The 7,293-nt window shown below is 51.7% G+C and overlaps 1 long non-coding RNA gene across 1 annotated transcript; it reads right to left on the reverse strand.

Moving 5' to 3' along the window:
* Positions 1 to 1,077: 1,077 nt before the first annotated feature.
* On the reverse strand, positions 1,078 to 4,616 carry LOC121134552. Its single transcript, XR_005871642.1, has 3 exons — positions 3,494 to 4,616; positions 3,218 to 3,353; positions 1,078 to 1,316 (listed from the first exon to the last, which is right to left on the reverse strand). It is a non-coding gene; the product is annotated as an uncharacterized LOC121134552 (long non-coding RNA).
* Positions 4,617 to 7,293: the final 2,677 nt, after the last annotated feature.

A 7,293-nucleotide genomic window follows, 5' to 3' on the forward strand; every position in this document is an offset into this window, starting at 1 on the left:
ATCATGAGTGGTGGATGTTGCACATCATGGATGGTGGATGTTGCACGTCAAGAATTGCTGTTATTGGGTTCCTTGCCTCAGGCAGCACAGTGCCTGGCACACAGCGGGTGGTTAGTCATGCTGGAATGCATGTGGAGGGTTCCCATCTGAAGGGCGCAATGACATGCTTGTCACCCAACTCAAGGAGCTCACGTTTACATGTTGAGTTTTGGATTTCTCTTAGCTGTGGTTCTGGACTGGGGCAATGCTGTATTCTGGGGATATTTGGGGACATTTTGCTACCATACCTGGGCTTAGACATGGATAGAGCAGGGAGGTTGCTGGTTGGTTTGCAAGACACAGAGCAGCCTCCCTCCTCTAGTGGGGAATCATCCCGTTTTTTTATTCCGTCATTTGTTAACACATGCTGTAGAAATATTTCCTCGAAATTAAGGGATTGGTTTGGGTCTTCGTTCTGATGCCTTCTGTTGTGGTTTGAAGGAAAATGGCCTGGGCTGGGGTTGGGGGTTGGGGGTGGGGCTGGTGGAGGGACAATGGGGGGCAGCTGGAATTGACATTTGAAGTATGCATGTTTCTAATTTAAGTTTAAAAAATCCAAAAAAAAAAAAAAGAAAGAAAGAAAATGGCCCCCAAACAGAGTGACACTACTGGGAGCTGTGGCCTTGTTGGAGTAGATGTGATCTTGTTGGAGGACGTGTGTCACAGTGGAGGTGGGCATAGAGGTCTCATACACACTCACGCCGTGCCCAGTAAGACAGACACTTCCTGTTGCCCGTGAGACAAGATGAAAGAACTCTCAGCTCCTTCTCCAGCACTGTCTGCTTGTATGCCGTCCTGCTCCCTGCCATGGAGATGACAAGCCAAACCTCAGAACTATAAGGGAGACACCACAATTAAATGCTTTTCTTTAAAAAAATTATTTATTTACCGACAGCCTCCAAAACAATACAGAGAAACCCTGTCTCATAAAACCAAAAAAAATTATTTATTTATAATGTATACGATGTTCTGTCTGCATGCATCCCTGCAGGCCAGGAGAGGGCACCGGATCTTATAGATGGTTGTGAGCCACCGCGTGGTTGCTGGGAATTGAGCTCAGGACCCCTGGAAAAACAACCAGCCCTCTGAGCCATCTCTCCAGCCCTAAATGTTTTTCTTCAAAGGAGTTGTCGTCGTCATGGTGTCTCTTCACAGTGATAGAAACCTAAGACACCATCCTTCATCTAAGCCTTCATGGCCGGCCCCGTATTACACCTGCTGTGAGTCAGCGCTGGTGCCAGCTGCTCCCCTCTGGTTCTTACAGTCCGCACAGCAACCTGGTAGAGAGACACGTATGTAAGCACACACATCTCTGGGTGCCATCTCAGCTGCATTACCGTTTGTTCTGCTTTCTCTGTCTCTCGTTTCATTTGTCTTCTTGTCTAAGATAGCACTTGTGAAAGCCCGAGTGGCCTCAGACACTTTGCTCAGCTGTAGGCTGACAGGGGACAGTAGAGGAAGCCCCCCCTCCCCGGATAGTTCTCACTCTGAGGGTCTGGAAACCACAAACCCAGGGTCTCTGAGTCTTCTGCTGGAGGGTTGCCTGAAACAAAGAGCCCTAATGTAGGGTCACATGAGACAGACAGTCCTGATGGTGGCTCACCTGGGACAGAGGGTCACTTGGGATAAGGATCACCATCATTCACAGATGACCATTCTGTCACATCGTCATGCCCTGGGAATCCTTGAGGCCCTGGACAACTTTAACTAAAGGGCGTGGCCTTAAGCAGATGCGTCTCTCCTATTGGCCAGAGCCTTCTGTATAACTTCCTTTTTGTTGCTTGTCTCTCTGGAGGCATTGATGGCCTTGGGATGGCAGGATAAAGCCTTCGAAAGCCAGCTGTGGCTGTGTGAGCGGCCCTATGCAGGAGGTTGCACAGGTGACGACGCGTGCTCCTAACCAGTACGTAACAACGGTCTGACTTTCCCCAGACTTATCATTTAGATCAATTTAACTAATCTGTCCCAATTTGTCCCCTGAGTCTTCAGGTCTCCGTTTACATAGGGGGAGAATATCCACGTCTGGAGTGCGAAATCAAGAACAAGCAATAATGACCCAAGGGACCAGGTGGACTTGGCCCAGACGGCTGCCTCTGAAAGACGCTCTCATTACACCGTCACCCGTGAGCAGCCCAGAGGTGTAATTGGCACATTTGGCTGCACATTTCTGGGGCCCTTCCTAATATCTCCTCTGATGTGATAAAATTAGCTGCAACCACAAAGGAGAAATGAGCAGACTTTTTAAGCAAATGCGCAGAGAAAGCCCCTATTTGTCTGGATCAGTTGAAAGCGGTCCCATCTGAAGTCAGGGTGCACACTGGGTGACCTCTCGAGGCGGCATCCAGACTTAAGATGTTAGATTGTCTCCCTTTAGATTGGAAGGAAAAAAAAAAAAAGAAAGAAAAGAAACAAAGACATGGGCACTTCAGAGTGAATCGGGCACAAAGGAAGTCGGAGCCAGGGATGGGTAGGGGGGAGAACAGAGCTGTGCGCTCTGACCCGTGGGGGCTAAGGTGCCCAGGATGGGAGGGACGCGCACATGGATTGTGGTCCACAAGGGGCCCCATTTTATGCCACGAATCTCACCTTCCTCATCTCTACCCGGGCACCACCCGAGAGGCTCACCCCGGCTTCGCCCGTGATTCTTCACTGCCTCATCAGGGAGGAAGTGGCCGCCTGGGGGTCCCTCGTGGCGCGAGGGAGAGAGACCCCAGTTTCACCCTCAGTCACACTCACTAAGCTGCACCGGACAGTGGGGCCAAGGGAAGACGATGCTAGCTTGCGTTTCCTTCCTCACCAAAGAAAAGTCCCAGGGGCCTACAGAAATGAACTAAATTGAGGCCCCTGGGAGTGGCCTGGACTGGCTCTCCACCTGACGTGGCTGGTGGAAGCGCAGACCTCCTTTCGCCTGCTGGGATAGGTCTTGCTCTGACGGAGGCTGCTGTGGAAGGAGGTCCGGCAAGACCGCAGAGGACCCCAGGAATGTCCCGGAAGTGAGCGCTGATCAAGTCACCGCACAGGGAGGTGAGGCCGAGGTTACACTTGACTGCATCACACTTGACCGGTACACGAGCCACCACCGGAGGGGCAGATGGCGGAGGGGAGGACCACGCGGAGCTCACAGTTAATCAGCGTCCAGTGAAAGACCTGCCCGCTCCTGGGGGGGGGGGGTCCCTACCGCATTCTCAGCCTCCGCTGATCACCAGTCAGGGAGCTGGCCTTCAGAACCCCCAGATACCGTGCTGTTCACAGTGGGATGCCTGCGTGGTGGTCGTCTCAACTTCTGAGCTCCAGCTTCCTCACCGGGAAAACAGCTGAAAACAAAACTCAGTAGGGTTAGGAGCTTGTCACCAAGCCCAGTGACCTGTGCTCCATATCTCTAGCCCACAGGGTGGGAGGGGAGAACCAGCCACCGAAGCAATACCGGGACGTGTATGTGTGCGCACATACATACCAAGACTAAACACAGAACAGGCGAGGGCAGGTTGCACAGGGACACAGAGGACCAACAGGCGGCTTCCTGGAGCAGGCCAGTGACCTCGGCCTGCTGATGGCTGAGCTTTCTCGGGCTCCGTCCACGAAGGGCTCTCCGGGTACCGGGAAGTCTTTGTTCATGGAAGTCACCTGCTCCCCTGGGCTCCAGGAGACAGCAAACATGAAGGAGGAAAACACTTGGTGAGGCATGCTGACAGGCAGCTTACAAAGCAACCCAATTAACTGTTCCCATGCTGGTTACTCTTCCAGTTGTAATCTAAACGTGTATGTGATCCTGACTCATCTGGAGCTAAGTAAAAGATACTGGGACATGGACTCTCTCATGGGAGGCAAGCTGGAAACGAGAACCGGTTTGTCCAACAGAAGCTAGCCCTGGCAAGTCGCATAGAGGGGCTGTGGAAAGGGACTGCATTCCCCAGCCCCGTAGCCTTTCCCCCTGCAGTCTATGGAACCCCGTCTACCACTCGGAGGGCCCCTTGGAGGGCTGCAGCCTTATGCAAAGTTGACTTTCCTGGCCGGCTGTTGATATCAGCAGCCGTCCTGAATTGCTGTTTGGGAGACTGAGCATGGTGAGTAGTGACCGTGATTCTGGTTAAGTGTTCTCTCTCACATTTGCAGGGGGTAAGTCAAGCGGGGCAGTCTGTCTGTCACAGAAGTGGGATGTATTCTCTGGGTCCTACAGCGAACTCACAGGGATTGGACCCTGGGTTTGGCAGTGGAGAGATGTCCTGAAGACTAAAGGTCATCAAGAATGAGACTTCCTGGGGCAGCAACCGTGCCCAAACATGTCTGAAGTCCTTGAGCCTTTGTAGGGATCAGCACTCAGCAGATGCCTGCAGGGCTGCTTCAACTAGAACTCTCTCAGGATTCCCACGGTGGGTGTGTTGTGCTGGCCATGCCCAAGCCTTGAAATTCCAGTTCCTGGGGCCATCAAAATGACTCAGTGGGTAAAGGAGCTTGCCACCAAGCCTGACGACCCGAGTTCAGTCCTCGGGACTCAACGTGGTGGAAGGAGAGAGCCGAATCTCAGACACACCCACATCCTAAGTGATAAATGCATGAGCAGATGCATTTTTTATTTCATATATTTATTTATTTTTTTTTTGGTTTTTCGAGACAGGGTTTCTCTGTGGCTTTGGAGGCTGTCCTGGAACTCACTTTGTAGACCAGGCTGGCCTCGAACTCAGAGAGATCCGCCTGCCTCTGCCTCCCGAGTGCTGGGATTAAAGGCGTGCGCCACCAACGCCCGGCTTCATATATTTTATTTTTTTAAATGAGAACAAGTATATGTGTTCATGCATGCGGATGCAGGTGTCTGTGGAGACCAGAAGAGGGTGTTGGATTATTTGGGGTCACAGGAGGCTGTGAGCTACCTGTTGTGGGTAGTGTTCCTAATGAAGCAAACCATAAAGCTGTTCACGTTATGAATAGTGAGAAGGTGACCCAGGAACACCCCTGCCTCCAAGTCAATCTTTGAGTCTGACGGGGGTTGTTTACTTTTAAAGGGCAAGTGGCCACCCAGTTAAGCTGTCCTGGTCTACACGTGGTCCAGCCCATAACTGTTCCCGTCGTTGTCTGGGCTCCACTCTCTTGCAAGGGGACATGACAAGGTGCCAGCCTGTGTGGGCTCTTTCCAGGAGACAAGTTCCCTCTCTGGTTGGCATCAGGCGTCAGCCATTTCCTTCTCCCAGCATGAGACACCTGGAGGAATCCTAATCTCTTTGTCTCATCGGTCTCAGAGCCTACGGGTGGGCACAGGTGTCTGTATTATCTTCACTCTTGCCGGAACAGCGTGAGTGAGGCTGCTCATCCCTTGGCTAGGAGCTGGAAACCTGCTGATCTTTCTTTCTTTTTTTTTTTGGTTTTTATGAGACAGGGTTTCTCTGTATTGTTTTGGAGGTTGTCAGTCCAGCCTGGCCTCGAACTCACAGAGATCCGCCTGCTTCTGCCTCCCGAGTGCTGGGATTAAAGGCGTGTGCCACCACCGCCCGGCCCTGCTAATCTTTCTGCTGGTGGTTTTTCCTTGGCATGGTGAGGATGAGGCTGGCCTGGTGCTGGACCACTGTGGTGGGGGTTATTTGGCTTGCTGGACCCACCGTGTTTTCGCCGCCGTGTGACTCCTGTTCCCCAGGCTTCCTGGCAACCATAGTGAAATCTGGAATCCTCATTCCGAGGTTCTTCTTTTCTCTGCTCCCCTCCTAGTCCCTCCCCATGGCCCCTCATCACGTCCTCCCCTGGGTCCTGCCTCAGGCCCTTGGTTCCTCCACCCATGTGGTTATGAGGGTCTTCATTTCCCTGGGGGTCTCAGCTGAGGGTAGATCTTGGTCAAGAGACCCTGGACATCCTGGTGGGCCACTGGGGAAGGCCAGGGAGGTGTGAGGGTTCCTGCCTACCCTCCTCTGGCCCTTGAGGTCTGGTTTGAGGGGTGACACCAGACACTGGCTTCTCCTCAGCAGGCATCTCCCTGGTACCATAGGCATCTGTCCATGGTGTCAGCATCCCTGTGACCTTCACTGTGGCTGGGAAGGACACTTGGACTTTTGGGGTCATTTGCTTTAGGGAGAAGGCTGGATGGCCATTTGCGCCCCATGCACAGGGAGGGAGCTTGGTGACAGGAAGGAAGGAATGGAGGATGAAGAGAGAGGATCTAATGCTGCTGGCTCTCACTAGCTATTTTTTTTTCTTTATAGAATCTATTATCCTCTATTTATAGGCTTATAGTTACTGCACAGAATTTTGCTGGTAATGAAGTTATATAGAATTCTGAAACCTGCTTATAAAGGCCACTGTGTGTGTTTATAATTCTCCCGATGCTAAAAGGGTGGCTTTTACGGGAAATTTAGAAAATACATTTTATGTAATAAAAATAAGAATCACCCGTAATAATTTTTTTTAAACATTTTCACTCACCTCATTTAAGATGGGAGGATGTTTGCATTGCTGACCTCTGGTGCGGTTTTTAAAATATATATATATATATATATATACATATATATATATATATGTAGCAAAGTATGCACCATCTCTACCCACTTTAACTGAGGCAGGATGACGTGAGGACAGCCACACTGCTGTTCCAGTGATTTCTCACCCCCCCACACACCCTGAGGCTTTTTCATCTCATTAGAGCACAGATCAGCTTCCATGGAGGGCAGGGGATACATGTCTCCCAGCTGACTTGTGACTGGCCACAGCATGGCATGACTGGAGGGTCTTCTAGAGGCCACTGATGTGGAAGAGGCTGCCTCCCTTTGATCTCTCCATGCTCCAAAGGCCTGGCCTCAGGCTTAGCTACTGTTTGCCTGTTTTTGCAGCCCCTACCCCGTGTCTTCCCAGCAAAGCAGGTGGCCCCTGTGGTGACCAGAGGTGACCACGAGAGAGCAGGCTGAGAGTTTGATCTGGTTGAAACGTGGCTGGTTAAAAAACAACAGTGAGGATTTTACAGTGAACTTTCACAAGAATTTCAGGCCGTTGGAGGACTGGGGCCCTGCCTATCCTACTCCAGCTGTCCAGGGCTGGGTTGAGAAGTAGGCATGAGACACCAGCTTTTCCTGTGAGTGGCTGTGGTGGTTTGAGAGAAAAAAATGACCCCCCCAAAGGGAGTGGCACTATCAGGAGGTGTGGCCTTGTGGAGTAGGTGTGGCCTTGGAGGAATCGTGTCACCGTGGAGGTGGGCTTTGAGCTCTCCTATATGCTCAAGGTACCAACCAGCATCTCAGTCCCCTTCCTGCTGCCCGCAAGTTGTAGCGGCCGCAGCTC

The sequence above is a fragment of the Mesocricetus auratus genome, unplaced genomic scaffold (genome assembly GCF_017639785.1).
Source record: "Mesocricetus auratus isolate SY011 unplaced genomic scaffold, BCM_Maur_2.0 Super-Scaffold_100028, whole genome shotgun sequence".
In the NCBI taxonomy this organism is placed as follows: domain Eukaryota; kingdom Metazoa; phylum Chordata; class Mammalia; order Rodentia; family Cricetidae; genus Mesocricetus; species Mesocricetus auratus.